The sequence below is a fragment of the Crinia signifera genome, chromosome 1 (genome assembly GCF_055691185.1).
Source record: "Crinia signifera chromosome 1, ASM5569118v1, whole genome shotgun sequence".
Taxonomy (NCBI): Eukaryota; Metazoa; Chordata; class Amphibia; order Anura; family Myobatrachidae; genus Crinia; species Crinia signifera.
In genome coordinates, this window is record NC_139217.1 from 177,129,272 (window position 1) to 177,150,639 (window position 21,368).

Consider the following 21,368-nt stretch of genomic DNA (forward strand, 5'->3'; position numbering starts at 1 on the left):
GTGATGAGTGGAGGAGGCAGGACAGACAGCTTTGTGTATTGGGAGCAATCAATGCTTTTTTTTTTCTTTCCCCCTGTACATTTGGTATCAATTCGTGGTGTGGTGAAGGGGGTGGATTAAAGGTGATCAGAGCTGAGGAAGGATCCTTAGAGGAGATAACAAGGAAAACAGGCGGTGTATGTGGTGGCAATCTACTCTCATTTCTCCCTACACACATGGAATAAGAAGCAGAGAGGAGAGGAAAAATGTCTGGACGCCTGGTCCGTGGTACTGACCCCCAGGGATGATGGAGGAAGAGAAAAAGGTGGGACGCAGATATTATAATGCAAGTACAGTATCTATACATCAGTATTGGGGCAGTTGTGGCTCCATGGTGGGACCTTTTCCTATGCCCTCTGTGCTAAACTTTGTTCCACTTTCTTAATCCATTTATTCCAACGTGTCAACAGTTATTTCTGGTGAGTGCCTTGATCTTATTATTCATTCGTGAGTTATCCCGTACTCCAAATTCAGTAATAACTCGTGTCCAGGGCCGGGCTGCACGCTTATACCGGGATAGGATTCCATAGTTGCTCTGCTCCACACCTCACATTCTCTAGATGCATTAACTCGTCTATGAGAATAGGTATCTTGTCCAAACACAGTTCTAATTGTGATTGGAATAAAATGCAATATATGTCTTGTCTCATTTTGTCTAATTTGGGTATCAGAGCTGTAAATGGCTTGGAAGCAAATTCTACAGACATCAGGTACGCATAAATGTACATATCACCGATAAGAAGTATATATTTGAAATACACGGTATTTTCTTAGGGCATACATTAATGATAACATAAATCTGCCTTACAATCGTTCGCTCATTTAAAAAAAAAAAAAAAAAATAGATACTCCCAAGTTATTATCTGAAGAGTGCTTGTCCCATTGTCCTAAGTCTATATAAGAAGGTCAGATAATGAGAAGACTTCACTGTATTAACTGTCCTTTACAAGTTAAATAAACAAAGGTGTCTACGACTCAATCCACATCCCTAGGAGAGGGTGGCGAGTTGGACACCAGTCAGCAAAAGGGCTGATCCGCAGAACCTTGCCATCAGACACATTCGTACAAAGCCCAGAGTAACGTGCCAACTACATTCATGCACAGGAAAGTTAGCAATCACACGATTACAAAGGTCATATTTCTACATTAAACAGGACACACCTGATCACTCACTCATCACAGATCTTTCTTTTAAGTCTCGGACAAAACATAACGTTTGTTTTCTGGTATTTTATTTATGTTTGAATCAATCACAGATTATTCCGCAACACACTTTTCCCCCACGTGGAGGAATGATCAGATCCCAGGAGAGCAGATCAGATGGGATCTGTGGCAATACTACTTAGCACATATACCTGATATCATCCTGTTTATTCTTTTAAACGACTAAAACATGATATTTATCTTTATTTCTGACCATTGGGGTGCACATCAATAGGACAATAGGGTGGGGTGGGGGTAATTATCACTGTGTTGTATTTGTGATAGGCGCCAGAAAACTCATTTTAAGCACGTTTCTTTGATACACATTGGAACACTCCTACACATTATATATTGAATAAATATTTGCATATGCTAAGCAAATACTGTTTTATAGACAATGTCATTCTATGAAGTCCTTTTTTTTTCTCCAACAAGAATTTCTTCCTTTCAGATTTTAAGCAGTATTCCAAAACTCTTGACAGAATACTGAATTATGATCTTCAATTTGTTCCTGCTTGTAAATGCCTTTAAAGATACATCATAAAAATATGATATATGGACAATCGTAAAGGCTTTGTTCATGGTACGTTTGAGTCTTATGTCACAGACCTGCATTCTGCTTCTTACGTAGATTGTGTTACAGTTATGACGTGTAAAATAAATAAATACTAACCATTGTTTCCAGAAATATTGTCGTAAATTATTGACCGAAATAGATCCAAGCCAATAAAAATGTAATAGTTACAGCTGAAATATTCGTACATAAAAGCGACAGAAAGACAATTTGAAGATTTTGTTTATTCATTTTTTTTTTAACTTTTTTATTGTAATGTTGAAATTTAAAAGTGTAAAGAAGAGTTACGTTACGTGGCCTAGTAATGCCAGGGGTACCATGTGTGTCACCTCTCTATATCGCTATCCACTACTGCTCTGCACAGTCTACAACCCAGGAAGAAGGCTCCCACATACTCCAGGATACAAAGTGCACCAGTGACCTGTGTAGCATGCATGCGTTGTATGACCTAAGGCTCCAGCAGGTTGAGCAGCAGCAGCAGCAGCAGCAGCAGCAGCAGCAGCACATCTTGTATCGCATAGAAGTATCACTGGACGTTTATACAGATGTTAATATTTGATTTCTATGTGAATCTGGGACCAGTGCTTTGACCATTGACTTTTTACCCTCTTGAGATTAGCAGTGTAACTTTCTTATGAGATTTCCTGAGCTAATATATATATAAGAGTACATGAAATGGGTCCCCTTTAATATTAATAGGAATTTCACCACAGATGCAACAGCAACATCAGCCGCAGTCCTGTTCTAAGTACTGCTAAGTAATAACGGGGAACCACACGGCGTGACTGAGAGCAGAGGGGGTATATTATATACATTGCTGGGGTTTCTGACTGCTCTCTCTGTATATTGCATGAATAATACAATGTTTACGCTCTGCATGTTATATATGGCAATAAAGAACAAAGTATCCATAAACTGATGCTCATTTCATGTTATGCTAGATTTACTTCATCATCTTCTTTATTGCATTCACAAACCGGCATCTATGTGCCAAATGTCCCAAATAATAAGCACACATTATATATATATATTTTTTTAAATCATATTTGTTTATTGAACAATGAAAGTTTAAATATAAACACACACACACACACACACACACACACACACACACACACACATATATATACATACACACACACATACACACACGCATGCATATATATGATGTGTCTGTGTTTGTTTGTGTATATATATATATATATATATATATATATATATATATATATATACATATATGTGTGTGTGTATATCTAATTATATATATATACATATATATATATATATATATATATATATGTGTGTATCTAGATAGATAGATAGATAGATAGATAGATAGATAGATAGATAGATAGATTTAAAAATTTGGACTGCAAGAACTGGTACACAATTGGTTAGGTAACTTGAATGTGGCTGCATTTCGTTAATTTCTGCGGTATGTAATCGGATTTGATAGTTAAATAAGATATGATACATAAGATTTACACATTTTATGACACCGGGCGATTTACTAAAACTGTAATTGTAATGCAAGTTTGTCAAATATGCATCCACTTCTAATAAAATCGATTCGGATTTTGTGAAGTTGTAAGATTATTATTATTTTTTTAAACCTTCACGTAATCCGATTGGGTGGTGGGAGTAAACAAAGAGCCCCAATTTGGGTAAAGGTTACACAGATCACAAAGGTACCCTGGGCCAGGCCACAGTTGTAGAATCACTGCGCATTGACATTCTCCTGATTACATCTTCCCTAGCCTGCCTCATAGATGTCCCATCTCATTAGCATGTCAAATCATTCGGCTGATTCGCTTTAGAATTATTTCCTCATTAGTTGTGTTTAGTGGTATTAGATGAATTCCTTTGGTGACTTTTTGTCCGTATTAAAAAAGTGTAAACTAAAAAAAAAAATAATATATATATAATTTATAGTATTGCAGGCAATACACATCTTTTATTTAAATAGTCATATTGTGTATTCTTGTTTAATAATATTATCTTGTCCTTACCAATTAGAAATGAACATACAAGAGTTTGGTGCGTGAGTTAAATTTGAATTTCTCCGAGTCTACATTAAAATCACATAGGTTAAAGGGAGAGGGTCATTACATAAACAGATATTGGTCAATCTGGAGTAAAAATCCGGTTAGTAATGCATCCACCAGGATGGAAGCATTTTGCGCGTTAGTAATTCCTCCTATTATCCTGTTTGATCGATGCAGCCAGGTAGCCACAGACAAAAAAAATACAAGTGTAACTGTCAGCTCTGCCAAGAAATCCATGTTGGAAGCGTCAGTTGACCCATTAACTGCTATAAAAGCCGGTATCATAATATATGTGAGAGTGTGGTTCTGGCTACTCATGGGTTAATCACACAAAAGTGAGGAGTAGATGCTGTGTGTGTGTGTGGGAGATGGGGTCACCCAGTGCTAGGCACTATAATCCAGAGCACAGTGTCAGTGAGGGTGATACATAGATAGGCATTACATGCTTAGCAGCCAAGGGACACTTTCAGGCAAATGTGTTGAATTTGCATAAAGCAGATTTCTTGCTGTATCATTTTCAGCCTTTGGATGTCGCCTACTCATGATAATTATCTCCTAGTATTACCAGTGTTCACTATTATACTCGGATGGAGATCATACTGTAAAACCTGGGGCATTTGAAATGCACTTAATGATGTGGCCTGAATACACGATGAACATCATGTAGTCTTAAGTGTAGACAGATCACCCCATGCCTCACGCTGGGTGTTATTTTGTGCATTTTAAAGACAACAGGGATCATCTGCCTGGACACAAGGCACCAATACTTGGCTTTCTGCACACAAGCTGTTTTGTGATGCTTTCTGTCTGTCTGTGTTGTCTGCCTGTCTGTGTGTCCTTCCAGGTTCCTGGTAGTATAACCCAACCCAAAGTGTAAAGTTGCTGAACGACTTGTGAGTGAATGAGGATTGGGGGAACTCGGAGGGGGTTGGGAGAGGAGGGTTCAATGTGATTAGTTGCTATCTGCATATCTAAACATAGAAGGTATTTAAATCCCCAGAGCTTTCACAGGGCACAGCTAAATACAGCTAATGAATGGGTTTGGCACACTACATCAAATTAGTTGTTATACCACAGTGACATTATTTCATCGCATTTAATTTTTCTTGGTATTCTATTATTTTCTCATAAAGATAACAATGTTTTCCTCTGTATTAATTGGAGCAGCCAATATTTATATACATGTTGCAGAATATGGTCACTTTGCAAGAATTTGCAAACAGATGTGAACTGTTTAAAGTTGTAGGGGAGAGAGTAAAATGAGAGCATTTATTGAACTATTCTCCATTGTTTAGACTACTTGTATTTTCTGTTTTCTAGTTTTGTTACTGTTTCCACTAGAAATGAGGCGCATTACTTCACACAGGGCTTGTAATGGTAAAAATGCATCACATTGCATAAACTAATAGGCAGTTATATAAATATGCTACTTACCAAGTATTAGCAACATGTTGTACTACTATAATCAAGTAGTCCCTTGTCAACATTGTAGGTCAATTAATGGAAAATTCCTTTCATCAATCAACATGTTTTAGATATAAATGTATTCACATATTACATACTGCTGCACAATTTGATTAGTGTATGTACAGAGTTTTGACACTTGCAATGTTTCTTATGCTTCTAGACAGGGAATTACTTAGTATTTTTTTCTAAGTTTATTTATTTATTAACAGTTTCTTATATAGCGCATACATATTCCACAGCGCTTCACAGAGAATATTTGAACAGTCCCTACCCCAGTGGAGCTTACAATCTATATTCCCTACCACATGTACATGCACACACATTCATTGTAGGGTTAAGCGCCAAATAACCTACCAGTATATTTTTGGAATGTGGGAGGAACCCAAAGTACCTGGGGTAAGCCCACGCAAGTATGGGGAGAATATACAAACTCTGCACAGTTAGGGCCATGGTGGGACTTGAACAAATGTCCTCAGTGCTGTGAGGCAGTAATGCTAACCATTACACCATCCATACTGCCCCAAGTTGTTGTTATTATTATTATTATTATTATTATTATTATTATTAATAATAAAAATAATATTATTTACTAAAAAAAAGTGTAAAAATGAACACACAACATATAATAATTTTGGTTTCATTGTTTAACTTGCACTAAATTTGTTGCAGATTGGTTGTCAGGATTTTTTTTTTTCCATACAGTGCTTGCCTGTTATTAGTCGGAATGAATGTATCAGTAATTCTGTTCAGGGTATAGGGTACAACATGTTGACATTCATCATTTAGACATGTTGCAATGTACACAATTCTTCCTGGTGGCCCAGTGGTGACTTACCTGCTGTGTGAGGTGTGGCAGCTTTAACTGTGTCTTCCACGCCACAGTCTTCATGTGGCTGCCACTTCTGTGTCAGACCTCCAGTGCACCAGCATTCCAGTACTGTACCCATAACCCTCAACCTTACCCCCAACACTAACCCTATCACCCCCTCCTCACTTAACCCTCACCTTCACCCTCAGTTTAACCCCAACACCCCCCCCCACCTGCAGCCTAACCCTTATGTCAACATTCTGACAATGTCGACATTTCACAACATGTTGCCTGTACACATTTTAACAATATCATCATAATTACTGTCAACATTGTAGCGTCTTCATTATAGAACTCAACATTGTTCTTTTTGACTTTTTGACTATATCCCTTATGCAGACAAATGCTTCCAGGGCTAAAACACATTCACTGACAGATAACTTAGTATAGTAATATTTTAATGTTAGGACCTGGACCTGGAAGTCCAACATTGTTTAAGTTCCATTTTAAATTGATCAACATCGACGACCCCCCAACAACATCAAAACATAAAAATATAAATAATAATAATCATAATACAAATATATATCGACCCACACCAACCAAAATTGACCTTTAGTAAATATACCCATGGAGAGAGAAAAAGGTGCAAAGATATAAAGTACCAACCAATACTCTTCTGTCATTTTTCTGGCACAGACTGTTGATTGTTTGGTACTTTATATCTCTCAAATATATCTCTCGAAAATTGGTAAACTTCCACCTTATACCCCATTTACACCAGAGCCTCAACTTAGGTTACTGCCGATCTACTCCGGGCTGGGGCTTGGTGTAAATGGGGTCCTGTTCCCCGGGTGTCCGACCCGGCAAATGCTCAGGGTCAGACACGGTGCTTCCTCTGAGTCAGAGGCCGTGTAAATGGGTAACCCAGGTCATCCGATCTGGGAACCCATTTTCACCAATAGGGGAGCCCATACCTCCAGACCGCAGCATCCTACGGTAAGTCCAAAGGTTGTGCATGGGCTGCATACAGCCTCTGCTGCTGTCTGTGGTACTATGCAGACAGCAGTGGAGGCTGGGAGGAGATGAATGGATGAATGTGTGCAGCATCCATTCACCTCACAGAATGAAGCTGAGGGTGCACGGAGGCTGGGGGCAGCCCAGCAAATTTTCAGAGTGCTGGGTGTGCCCGCAGTATGTCGGCCGGTGTCGTAGGGGTTCCTGCTGGTGGGTTTTACAGCGCTTGGAGATGATGTCACCTCATAGCGCCACATCAGGGTCCGCCTGCACCAACGTCGCCCGCACGGCATAATGCCAGGGGCCACTGGTATAAAAGACAACAAATGTCGGTTCGCATCCGAGTTGGAGCCGAGTTTAAAAACCTGGGTGCGATCCGGCAGTTCCGGTGTAAAAGTGGTATTTGATTTTTCACAGTAACACATGATTGTATTGGTATTTTTTTTGTATTGCATTAATATTTATATGGGAATAATATGGAGTAAAAAAAAAAACGAAAAAAGTTTTTTTTTGGCAAAGTATGCTTTACATTTTAAAGTCCAGAACAAAATGATGAGCATATATTACTGGCTTGTTAATTAACATAGAAACATACAATTAGATGGCAGCTATGAATTATTTGGGCCATCTATTCTGCCCAAAACAGATGTATATGTACACAATGCACATACACACTTGGGTTAATGGTGTTGTTCAAGAGACAATTAACCTAACAATATTTATTTGGATTATGGCCCTTATTCTGATTGAGTCGGACGGCTGCGTGTGCGGTCGGACAGCCGATGTTTGGTGTTTGCGCATGTGCAGAGGTGTTTCTGCGCATGTGCGAATGCCTCGCACGTCTGAACACGGCATGAGTTCCGTGCAGAAAATGATCGATCGGAACCATCCGAGCAGGGGGTGGAGAGGGGTGTGAAGGGATGTTTGGGCTCATTACCATATGCGTACGACCCACGTTTCATGGGCATTCCCATGAAAACATTGGTAATCCGGTACGTATGGTAATCCGGCCATGACGCACGTGTGGGGGGCGGACAACTGACATAGCCGGATGTCAGCTGCCCGCCAATATCTCTGCTTTCATACTGAAAAATGTCCGAGAGGTCTGGAGCACTCGGTGCTGCCTTACAGCTTGGTCGATCATTCGATGGTCGGTGACCATCGGAGAATGGGGGAGGTTCCCACAGATGGGGGAGGTGTTCGCATGAAACATCCACTCCGTCCATTCGCTCAGCGTCTTACCGATCTGTACGGTAAGCGGGGCTAAGAACACTCGGTGCCCGTCTGAAATACGCATCCGTCCGATTCAACTAGAATAAGGGCCTATGTGAGGAACCAGCATATTCAGGGTTCGCAAAAACGCGCTATAGCGCGTATTTTACCCTAAAACGGTCCCCGGGGACTCAGTTTTTAAAACTAAAGGGGTCCCCGAGGATGCGCTGTACTAATCCTGTCAGCCGCCGCTGCGAGCCAATCACTGTGACTGCAGCGGCCGCCGGGACCCAATCACTGAACAGTGGCCGCCGGCAGCCAATCACTGTAGGTTTTATACAGTTTGCTGCCGCTGCGCACCACGCTCCCTGCATGAGAGCAGGTTACCGTTTCAAACTCTGCGTCCTAAGTCCACTCCGCTGCTGAGAGCGGGGGAGGACAGGATGGGATGCTGTAACAGCCGCTCTCAGCAGAGTAGATGAGCGCGCTGTCAGGGTGGCGGGGGACTGGATGTGGCTAATGCAACTCAGAGCAGCGTGTCAGCTATTCCAGCCACATCCAGTCCCACGCCGCGCTGATAGCCCGCTCACCTACTCTGCTGAGCAGCATGTCGGCATGTTTTCCAGCCCCCCCCCCCCCCCACTGTGACAACGACGAACCTAATATGCGCCCCCCCCCCAATGGCAACCAGCATAAAACGTCCCCTCCCCATGTGGCAACCAGCATAAAATGCCCCCATCCCCCCCAGCATGTGACCCCTGCAAGGAGCATGTAACCCCTAGCAACAAGCATGTAAGTAAGCAGCACTTATGTGCTATAATATATACTGGGCATTACAGTGTGTGCTATGATGTGTACTGGGCTTATTGGTGTGTGCTATAATATATACTGGGCATTACAGTGTGTGCTTTAATGTGTACTGGGCATTACGGGGTGTGTGCTTTAATGTGTACTGGGCATTACGGGGTGTGTGCTTTATTGTGTACTGGGCATTACGGGGTGTGTGCTTTAATGTGTACTGGGCATTACGGGGTGTGTGCTTTAATGTGTACTGGGCATTACGGGGTGTGTGCTTTAATGTGTACTGGGCATTACGGGGTGTGTGCTTTAATGTGTACTGGGCATTACGGGGTGTGTGCTTTAATGTGTACTGGGCATTACGGGGTGTGTGCTTTAATGCTTACTGGGCATTACGGGGTGTGTGCTTTAATGTGTACTGGGCATTACGGGGTGTGTGCTTTAATGTGTACTGGGCATTACGGGGTGTGTGCTTTAATGTGTACTGGGCATTACGGGGTGTGTGCTTTAATGTGTACTGGGCATTACGGGGTGTGCTGTAATGTGTACTGGGCATTACGGGGTGAGCTGTAATGTGTACTGGGCATTACGGGGTGTGCTGTAATGTGTACTGGGCATAACGGGGTGTGCTGTAATGTGTACTGGGCATTACGGGGTGTGCTGTAATGTGTACTGGGCATAACGGGGTGTGCTGTAATGTGTACTGGGCATTACGGGGTGTGCTGTAATGTGTACTGGGCATTACGGGGTGTGCTGTAATGTGTACTGGGCATTACGGGGTGTGTGCTGTAATGTGTACTGGGCATTACAGGGTGTGCTGTAATGTGTACTGGGCATTACGGGGTGTGCTGTAATGTGTACTGGGCATTACGGGGTGTGCTGTAATATGTACTACTATGTGACACCACTCCCCCCCCCAAAAAAAAACATGCCATAAATTTTTTGCGCGCGCCTTCGGCGCGCACTGTCCTTGTTTTCAGGTTTAGTTAGTTTCTAGTATATATGTACCTTTATGCGAGTGGGCCAATTGATACCCCCCCCCCCCCCCTGACCCACATGTGCCATGCTAGGGAGAAGGGGAGAGGAGGATTTATTCCGTTGGGACCCAGAAAAGGTCCGGTAGGACCCCAATTTTTAGAAGTGAAGGGTCCCCGGGACCCACTTTTTTGTGTGGTTTTCCCGAACACTGTATTCTAAGGGAACCTGAGTTTTTGGAGAAAACCCTGGCAAGCACTGGGAGAATTTACAAATGCCACACAGTTAGCGGAATTTGCAAATATTTGTTTTATTTAGGTTTCCTGAACACTATTAAGTAGAGGTGGCATTATGTAATGCTTAGCGTTACTGCCTTACTGCATTAAGGTCAGAGCTACAATCAGGTAAGGGACTGCTGGGTCTAAGGGGGCCCGGATGGCAGTGGTCAGTAGGTGGATTGTCATGAACCCTCTGCAGAAAGCATAGCACCAGCAATATTTTTAATTTGTCTCCAGCCAAGAGCAAATTGGAGCGAGTGGACCAGGAGCCAATTGAAAGCCTGCAGCTGTAGCTACTGATTGGCTGCCAGTCTGCAGTATTTCTCCAGTCCATGGCTGCCTGCTATGGGCTCCTTCCTCACGGTGCTAATGCTGATGTGGTCACTGCATGGATACCGGATTCCAAGCCCCTGTAAGTAGACATCATTTCCACTGGCTGTGGTTCCCCTCTCCCTGCGCACATGGACCACTGTGACCTCAGCCTCCTGCCTGCAGCCCTTCTCATTCCTGATCCCTTATCCCAGCACCAGCAACTGCTTCCCAGAATGGTAAGCTGTGGGAGCTGCAAAGGGGGCAGAATGTGAGGCTGGAGCTGCAGAAAGTTCCTATAGGAGCTCTCAGGCAGCTTCTATTAATGTCCATACAGGAATGTTTAGGTGTAGTAATGGGTGAAGGGTAAAATGCAAGGGATTGTGCTTGCTGTGATGATGGTAGTGGGGAGGGGGATGATGGTGGGGGATCCTGCCTATTCAGGCAGTCCTGAACCCCACAATTTCTGATGACAGCTCTGATTCATTGGTTTGATTCCTACCACAGCCCCAACTGCATGAGTTTCCTTTGAGTACTCCAATTTCCTCTCACAATCCAAAAATATATGGTAAGTTAATCGTCTCCCATTAAAAAATGAACCCTAGTGCGTAAGTGTTCATGTGTTAAGGGCAGACTAGATGGGCCAAGTGGTTCTTATCTGATGTCAAATCGGTTTCTAGCCAGTGATACGAGTGGAGAAGAAGACAGTAGAGACGCTGTCTACAGCTTCTGACATTTTCTAGAATGTACTTGATAAATGCTAACTCAAAGCTGATGTTAGAGACAACTTTTCCACTGTTGCACATTTCCACGCTTTGCACTGCTTAAGGGCAGTCTGTGGAATTTAAATTTGGTAATTGGCTGTTAAATGGACATGATTTTATTGATGTTTTCATTTTTTTGTATGATTTTGCCTATGTTGTTTTTTCGCTTGGTGAAGATATTTTCTTTGATCTCCAAGGTATGACTGGGTGCCCCGAATTTTCGGATTAGAAAAAGTTTAAAGTTAGGCCATGTAATCCTCCTTTAGGTATTTGTTCCAGTCCAATTCTGGGGACATCCTGACACTGCACAAAATGCCCTTTTGATGACGAAATACCACATCCTCCCTCACCAACCAGGGCAAATCCAATATTTGTTCACGCCTTCCTTCTATCAACCTCACCATGACCTAAAGGAGAGCAATAATTAGCAGAAAAGCCCCTCATTGTACAGTTACACAGCTAAGGGAGTACAGAGAATCAACTGTCACTTTCTTACCCCAGGTATGTAACAGAGATCTTAATCTGCTGTTATAAAAGTCCAATAACAGGTTGTTGCAGAATATTAGGTGTTGTGGGTGATACTAGCACTATTGGTTGTGTCTGTAGTTTGAATACATCCCAGTGCTACCTGTACAGCACAATTAGACAAAGTAAGACATTATTGCGCTCATATGCACCTTTGATACAGTCAAACAAATATGGAGAAAAAACTTTGCAAATGTCAAGGGAAGTGCTTTTCTTATTAGGGTAGTCCCAGACAGTCCCTTTAACAACAAACTACAAAAATGTATAGGTAGAAAAGTAGGAATTTGTCTGTAAGACACTGAATAAGTTGGACTTAAGCTGGCCATACATCAGAAAGATCGATCTTAAGATCGATTGCGCTCACGATTGTGTACAATTTCCCTTGAAATCCCCAGCAGTCCTTGGTGGTTTTTGGACACACAATCTACTCACAATCCATCATACAATCAGTCATACAATCCATCTGCTGCATGATTGTGCACACAAGATGTGCACACAATCTGCATACAATCGATCATACAATCAGTCATACAATCCATCTTATGATTGATTGTATGATTGTGTACACAAGATGTGCACACAATCTGCATACAATCCATCTTACAATCGATTGAGATTGTATGATTGGGTACAATATCTTTCTGATGTATGGCCACCTTTAGGTCCTTATTCAGACCCGATCGCACGACTGTGAATTTACACAGCGGCTGATTATTGATGCACTGTACATGCGTATGGTCTGCAATGCGCGTGCTCAAAGTCCGGATGTGATCAAGTCCTGCATATGTTTCTGTTTGCTGGCCATTTGCATGGACAGGGAGTGGGCGTGGGGGGTGGGAACGTTCTGTTTCATGGGAGTGCTAAGAAAAATTCTGGGTGTGCCAAAAGGAAACTCTGGGAGTGTCAGGGAAGATAAAGCCTGTTAGCGGAGGGTGAGTGACATCAGTAGCAGCCCAGATGTGCCTGTATTCATGGCAGCCACCGAGCAAAAGTCCTGCGCTATGGGATGACTGGTGCCCAGTGTAAAAATCATTTGATGGTGAGCAGTTTCCAATGGAATTTGGTGCGAATGGATGTGCAGCTGTACACACCCATTCACATAGCGAGCACATGAATTTGCATGGTGGGATCGGGGTGGAGGCTAAACTGATTGCTGGCCGCGCAAATTTGCAGCAGTGCTATCAAGTAGGAATTAGGCCCTAAGTTTTTATTGAGCAGATTTTAGACACATTTCCATAGGATGTAGGAAGCCAAATTATATTCCTCCTCTGAAATAGTTTCTTTCTTTTTTGTAGCTTGCTGTCAGCGGGGCTTGGTTCAAGTTACCACAATATTTTTGAAGACTAAAGGAAATCTCTCCCAGGTGATTTGTTACAAAATAATCTAAAGCTGTCCTGGGACATGTTAGGATATGAAGTAACCAGTGGTGGTCTTTACCTATGGGCTGCAGTGCCATTGTGTGAAGCCAGATGCAGTCTGTGAGGCTGCAATGTGACTGGCAGTGACTTCCTATTGGAAGTCCGACCTGCCAGTCACCCAAGGCAGTACCATTGGGAGGTGTTCCATCCCTCTGAGATGCCTCTATGGGTTGCTGCGGCGGCAGCCCATAAAAATGGCTTCCCTGTATGTGCAGTACCGAGGACAATACTGCGCATACTCAGGACCCAGGACAGTGACTATGCTTCTGTGGATTGCTGTCGAAGCATCCCAGAAAGGTTAGGTGTCAGCACTGGGGCTGTACTGAAGAAGCTACTGCACATGCGCCAGTCCCTTGATAGGGGTTGGGAACCGCAGCAGGGACCAGCAGGCACCGGTGGCAGCGAGGGCCAACAGCAGCAGCAGCAGCGGAAGGGGGGGCCTGGCATTGCGGTAGCCCACCTCTTCCACAGAGGTAAGAGGCGCCACTGGAAATAATCTTATGTTAACTGTCAAAAAACATCTCCACCCAGAGGTGGCTAGAATGGACTAGTTCCATCTCCATTGTGTGCCACTAATGCAGTGGGAAGAGGACAGCACACATTATCAGGAGGAAAGGAACATCTGTTCTGTCTATGTTAAGAATGTGTCCAATAAAGATCTTATTAATTTATTATTAATCTGATTAACAGGAAGTTGGCATTTGTGGGTGTCACCAGGCCGTTTACTAGGAGTTTTTTAGGGGAACTGCAGGTAAGGCCTGTGACGTCATCTCTGGACTTCTCACAATGGAAAAATCATTTGCTGGTGAATGAGTTGTGAATGGATTTGCAGCTAGCCATTCACAGCCTTGCACAGGGCGGGATTTTACTCTGGCAGGACGGTGGCTATCTGATCACAGGGGTCTGCAAATTAGCAGAGAACTGATCAGGTCTGAATAACCCCATTGGTCCTCAGCAGTCAGCACCCCACACAGTTCCTGCTTTCCAGGTACAAGATATTTAAATGTGACAGTTGGTGATACACAGTATTCCTGCCAGGTTACCTAATAAAACGTGAACTGTGTGGGGTCCTTGAGTACTGAGTTGGTGTTATGATCATCCAAAGGGATAGGATAATAGTGTAAAATAAAGTTTTAGCTGTAGGATAGTCAGTAGTACAGAGGGGATTGGTATGAAATCCTGGCGGTCGGAATCCCGGCGGTTAAAATCCCGACGGCCGAAATCCCAACAAAGGGGGGACGTGGATCGTCCCCCCCTTGCCGGCTCGCTGCGCTCACCACACAGTGGGCCTGGTGCCTCGCTTCGCTTGGCACACTAATTTATTCTCCCTCTGTGGGTGTCGTGGACAACCACAGAGGGACAAAGAGGGATTTCGTCGGTCGGGATTTCGACCGCCGGGATTCCGACCGCCGGGATTTCAACTGCATTCCGTACAGAGAGGTGTACGTGAAAAGAGTGCACAGATTACCCAGGCCCTGTCCTATGATCTTAGGGTCGGGGAGAAGAGGAGATGTGGCACTGGAGGAGGCAGTATAGCCATGCAACTGTACCTGAAGCTGTCATACCTCTCCAGGATTCGGCCCTGCCAAAAGCCTTAAGGCCCCCATACACTATGCGATTTGGGCACGATTTTGCCCGAATCGGATGAATCGGGCCGTAAAATCGGCCCAAATCGCATATGAAGACATCCCCTCCGACCCGATGCGCGGCCCCGTGCGCATCAGATCGGAGTCAGGAGGTCGGACGGGCTGCACATAAGATTTTCTAAATCTTATGTGCTGCCCAGAGCCGTGCGGGGACTGCAGCTGGCGGGGGGACCTACCAGAGCTGGGCAGAGGGATCAGGGGGCGGGGGAAGACGCTGCAGCGGCAGCGCGAGTGGCAGGAGCCCATACAAACGCATAGGAAGCCATTTGGCTGAGAGAGGTCTCAGCCAATCAATTTCTTCCTATGCGTTTGCATGGGCTTTTTTTTTTTTTTTAAGTGTTCTGCTCCCGAGTCCCGCTGCTGCCCGGCAGCGTCTTCTCCTGCCTGGCTCCCTGGTACTCTGTGCTGCCCCCCCTGCTCCCGCTGACGGCAGTGCCTTCTTGCACGGCTCCCTGCGCCCCAGACCGGCCAGCTAAGTGCTCAGGGACCCGCCGCCCGCCCTACTGCTCCCCCTGATGAGGATCACCGGCGCCCCCCTGCCCCTCACCGCCTGCCTCTTGGCTTATCAAGTGACAAATTGTATGTGAGCCTCCCGGGGAGCTGCCGGGCGGCTCACAGGAGAATTGGGTCCGACTTATCCTAAGGACAAGTCGGCCTAATGTATGGGGGCCTTTAGCCATCCTTATGATAGTCTTTGCAACTATGTGACTGCTATCTGTAGATCAGAGACACCATTAGTGTCTCTGTATAAATCCATGTAATTGCATCATTAGGATAAGTTTATGAATCCACTGCATCCGGCTATGTAGTTACAAAAGCAACTTCCTCTGAATCAGGCCCATAGTCACAGAGCCAGGAAAGAGAAGCCATTAAGAAACTTCTGTTTTAGCTCCCAAGTATAAAATATCCCCGTGTTTCAAAATGCGGATGTCATCTTACTAGTACTTCAACAATATTACCCTACGATCTCCTGAGTACAATTATAAAAACAAATTAATACTAATCTAAAAAGTTATAGGTGTTTAACATAAATGTAAATCTGTATAAATCATATACTGTGTATTTTGTTATAGATTTCAAAAATTACAGATCAACCTTTGATTTTTTTTCCTAATGAGCTTAATGCTATAGATCCACTAATTACTTAAAGTGCTCTGATAACAAGTAGCATCATCCCACTAGCGTCAAGGAGCAGGTCACAATATTTAAGTAACCAATCAAGCCTAACCACTTGGGCATTTCCTCTTTAAGATTTTAAGATGATGGTGTTAAACCACATTTTCAGGTAATTCCATGTCTAAATAAAAAGTAGCAAAAACACTTGGTTTGTATTGACATTAGTTCTATCTATCTATCTATCTATCTATCTATCTATCTATCTATCTATCTATCTATCTATCTATCTATCTATCTATCTATCTATCTATCTATCTATCTATCTATCTATCCATCCCTCAGGTTATCTCGGAGCACACGCTGTCAGCGGGAAATCCATCCACAGCAGACACCGCACTGATCCCGGCACAGACAGGAGCTTTCTGGACTCCAGGAGAGCTTTTGGACGGCACAGTACATCCACCAGGAAAGAGGTAAGAAGCAAGGTGCGGGACGCCGCTACTTGCTTATCTTTCTCCCTTCCAGGACTTCAGCACGCCTGTACCAACTGCACACCCATTTATTCAGGAGACTCCAGGAGACATAAGTCAAATTGGATTTATGGTTTAAAGGCACCTGTTGGTGTCCTGATCCCCACGGGGCTCCTGACCAGCATCAGCATTTGGTACTACCGCAGCACACAGAGACAGCTTATCACCCGCACCCAAACTGCACCCCTATGAGGAGACATAGGTCCTATTAGGACGTATGGTAGAAGGGAACCTGTTGGTATCCCTATTCCCCCTAGGGCTCCAAATAGGGACAGTTAGGTGATTCCCCAAACACCCACTGAACCATTGACAGTGTCACCAACAGCTCCATTGGAGCACAAGCCTAACGTATCGTATTACTATCTTTAGTTAATAAATCATGAGTTTTATCATAAACTACTCTCTGACCATCATTTAAATACCCAGTAACCCTGCCAACTACCCTACCCCCTCCCTAACCCTATTCTCACCCACCCCAATCCCCTGTTCCCCCTCCTTCCCTACAACCCTTCCCCCCCCCCCCCTACTCCTCAACTGACCAACACTGCAAACAATCACAGAGTGCGCTATCCACCATCCTGTTTAAAATCATCCCTCAGGTTAAACAACAGAAGAAAGCTTTTTTAGCACATGGACAAAACCATGTTGCACTGCAGGTGGGGCAAATGTACCATGTGCAGGGACCACCCCAAGGCCTCCCCACACACTGGGTCTGGCCCAGCGATGTGCCTGCAAAATATTTGCTTCACAGCATGCGCATATCTCCATAAATCACCAATTAGATATTTTCGGAAACCAACTGAATTAGCACCATAGTCGGTACTTGTTTCCTATCTGGGCGCCCGCTACGTTAATTGCGCACCATGCTATTCTCCGTATAAAAATCGGATCGCATCGCATCGGATACCACAAATGCACATACACGATATTGAACGATGCGATGCGATCCGATTTCGTTCACGCTTTTATGGTTGGCCCATAGTATATATATAGTATATATGTTAACGCCACCCCAGTATTGACGTCAACCCAAAGCGTGGCGAGCGCAGCGAGCCCCGCGAGGGGCGGCGGTACGCGTCCTCCGACCTTTTCATACCCCCACTATCCACGTCGGCGTGGAGTTGAGAATAGAATAGAGTGGCGAGCGTAGCGAGCCACCGAGCCCGAAGCGTGGCGAGTGCAGCGAGCCCCGCGAGGGGACGCGGATACTTCACAGGTATCCGTGTCCCCTCGCGGGCTTCACAGGTATCCGCGTCCCCTCGCGGGGCTCGCTGCGCTCGCCACGCTTCGGGCTCGGTGGCTCGCTGCGCTCGCCACACTATTCTATTCTCAACTCCACGCCGACGTGGATAGTGGGGGTATGAAAAAGTCGGAGGACGCGTACCGCCGCCCCTCGCGGGGCTCGCTGCGCTCGCCACGCTTCGGGTTGACGTCAATACTGGGGTGGCGTTAACAATGGAGGCGCATTTTAAACCATCGGGGGGGGGGGGGTTTCCTATACAAATCGTGGGTTTGCGGGGTTATTACATTGAAATCAATGTAAAATCGGGTCTCAGGGACCATTTAACATTGATTCCAATGTAAAAATCGGGGTTGATCGCGTCACCGCATGCGATGCGATCCGATTTAAAATTAAATCGGATCGGATCGAATAGCATCGTATGCCATTGTACATCATCGAGTACCGAATCCGATGCGATGCGATCCGATTTCATTACGGTGCCGTACGTTGAAAACCTGGGCGCCCAGATAGGAAACAAGTACCCCATAGTCATTTTCAGCTGGCTGCCGTCTGTGTCTTACCTGCCCCTTTCTAGCCTGTTCTCGGCTCCCTCCCACTCCTCACCCTAAAGTACTCTGCCTCCTCCCTCCCTTAACCAATTCTGCTGCTTAACCCCAGTCATCCATTACTCACACTTACCCTCCTCCATTCCCGGCCCTCTCCCAGCATGCAGTGCATAATGACCTAATTAAAGCCCAGTCCAGTTTTAAACTCATTCAAATATATTTTTATTTACCAGTAAGATTGGCCAAGTCAGAGTTGATAAATCTCAGCTTGCCAATTGTGCAACAGTATGACAGCAGGACTGTTTCTTATGTCATTTTAATAAGCACTTTCAGTATTTTACATACTGTTAGATAATCCTAATATCGGAGTCAATAAATACATATTTTGTGGAATATACAGCGGTAACAATTTATTCTTTTTACAACATTGAAACATTTGTGTAAATCCCTGCCAAACTATTGCATGAGTAGTGAAACTAAGGGCCTGATTCAGGTTCACTCGCAAAGCACGTTTGGTTTGCTAATGAACAAAACCATGTGCACTGCAGGTGGGGCAGATGTAACATGTGCAGAGAGAGTTAGATTTGGGTGAGTTATTTTGTTTCTGTGCAGGGTAAATAATGGCTGCTTTTTTTTTACACTTCAATATAGATATCAGTTTTAAGTACAAACCCTGCCCAAATCTAACTCTTTCTGCACATGTTACATCTGCCCCACCTGCAGTGCATATGGTTTTGTCCATTAGCAAACCAAGGGTTTGCTCGGTAAGCTGGGAACATCGCAGCTTACAGAGTCCATGTGACGCCGCCCAATGAATACCCGCCCCCTTGCCGATGATTCCCCTCGGTACCATGCGAGGGGATGTATAACACAAACTCCTCCCCTCACATGCCTCCTCTACAGGAGAAATCATTGGATGGTCGCCGACCCTCCAATGACTTCTCCTGCCTTCGCAAATAGAAATCAGTGAAAACTTAATTTTAATTGTGTGCATCTGGACGAAGACAAGACGGGCGGCTTCCTGTGACGTCAGCCGCCTGCCCCCGGGATGCATCGGCCTGCCTGCGTACCCATGGGACCACCCAGCATTTTCATTATGGCAACCATAAAACACTGGGCGTTCCCATGGGCAATCCATGTCACCAACCTGCCGCCGTCCGCCCCATCCCTCCCTCTTTTCGTTGCGAACGGCCCAGCGAGTGTATATCTCGCTGCGGCCGGTTTCTGTCGGGGTTTGCACATGCGCAGAAATGAACATCGGGGCAGAGGCCGAATTTGGATCACTGCAAGTGAATCTGAATCACCCCCTAAATGCGCTATTGGTATATTGGAAAAGGTTCAGTAATGATTATATATCATGCAGTGAAAATGCTGCTCTGAATTTTTTAATGTAGCAATTGGCCATTGTATCTGAAGTGAGCACTTGTTTATATTCCCTCCAGTACATTACATGGAGTAAATTGGAGCATTCACAAATTGTGGGAGACATTCTGGTTGACAGGCATGCGCTGCGTGGAATGATTCACCTGCATGCTGTTCGCATTTGCTGCCATCCCCCCATTCGCAGGGTGAATTCCCCTGCACAGCTGCAGGGCATTCCCATGGGCGAATACCAGCCAGCCGCACCACGTCCCCCGCCCGCAGTCTTCTGTTCGCCATGGCTGCACGCACCTGGCACATGCGCAGAAATGCACATGCACATCTAAAGAAAATTGCGCTCGCATGCGAGCTTGTGGACCACAATAAGGTCCTGTGTGGCAAATCCTAACTATGCAGAGAAGGTGTAGCTGTTATTTCAGAGAACATGTTGAACTGGATTTTCACTGGATGCAGAGCCATGGTAGTCAGCATTTGGAGACACACCTTCTTCAGATTGTCATTTTTAACCTGTGTCTCTCTCTCTCTTAAGGTGCATACACACATACAGATTTTTCTGTCTGATCTATCGATGGTGGGAACAAAAACCTGGAAATGTATAGGAGCAAATGACAATCAAAAAATTGTTCCCAAATGCTTGAAAACAGACATTGATCAGTCAAACAAATTGTTTAAATCTTTCTGATATAACAAATTTCTCAAAGCATATATATATTTTTTGTTTTCCTGCATTTGGGTGGAAATTTTTAATTGTCATTTGCTCCCATACATTTCCAGGTTTTTGTTCCTACCAGATAGATCAGACAGATAAATCTGTACGTGTGTACGCACCTTAACTTTCATTTCATGTTTATCACTGGTGGCAGTAGGTGGCACTATTTTTTATCGCTGAAATTATCAATTCATTTCGGTGGCAATTTATCAAAATTCACATGCTGGAACACTGACATTGATAGGAAACCATCCCAGGGGCAAGTGAAAAGTATAGCAACAGCCTTTATATCACTTTACAGCATACTTTCCTATTTTTTTTCACTCCTATACAGGAGGAACTGGAATTTTGGTGTCACCCCACAGCAGGGGACACTCAGGTGCAGACGGCACCCCCTTATGACACTAGTGGAGTAAGCCAGTAGTGCACGCAGGGGGGGTTTCTGAGTACCTCCCCTGGAGTGTAAGGACCCTAGGCTGATAGCTGAGGGTCCCCTCTTTCCATGGGTACAAGAATTTTAAAAATCGTCCCTTGGGAACCGGAGATATCTGACTTCAAAATAGTGGTCCCCATCCAAGCCTGTTAATTGCAATTCCCAGTCAGATACTTCAGGTTTTGTCTGACTTAGAGATTTTCTGAGGGTATATTACAAAAGCTGGGACTCTCCCCCTTTGAAGGACACTAGTAGCTTGTCTGTGCTGTTCCCAGAACCAGAGATATCAGCCTTCCAGCAGCTGGTTACTGCTCCATCTCCACACACCTGGTAT